The following is a 243-nucleotide window of genomic DNA, read 5'->3' as shown; positions in this document are numbered from 1 at the left end:
TGCGCGCGGCGCCCGGCTCTGCAAGCGGTTGCCACCGGCGCCGCGCCCCCCAACAGCCGCAAGAGGCGGGCGGTATCGGTGGGAGCCCGGCGCGGACGAGCGGCGGTCTGCAGGGCGCGCAGGCCTCGGGGCCTAGCGCCACGCCCACCTCGGCCGGCCCCTCCCTCTTCCGCGGCGGCTCGCGCCCCGCGCGCCAGGCCCCGCCCCGGCCCCGACCCGGCCCCGCCCTCCCCGCTGGCTCTG

This window comes from Grammomys surdaster, unplaced genomic scaffold (assembly GCF_004785775.1).
Source record: "Grammomys surdaster isolate TR1022 unplaced genomic scaffold, NIH_TR_1.0 233, whole genome shotgun sequence".
Taxonomy (NCBI): domain Eukaryota; kingdom Metazoa; phylum Chordata; class Mammalia; order Rodentia; family Muridae; genus Grammomys; species Grammomys surdaster.
The sequence above is the reverse complement of the archived record's forward strand: the minus strand, read 5'-3'. Positions refer to the sequence as shown.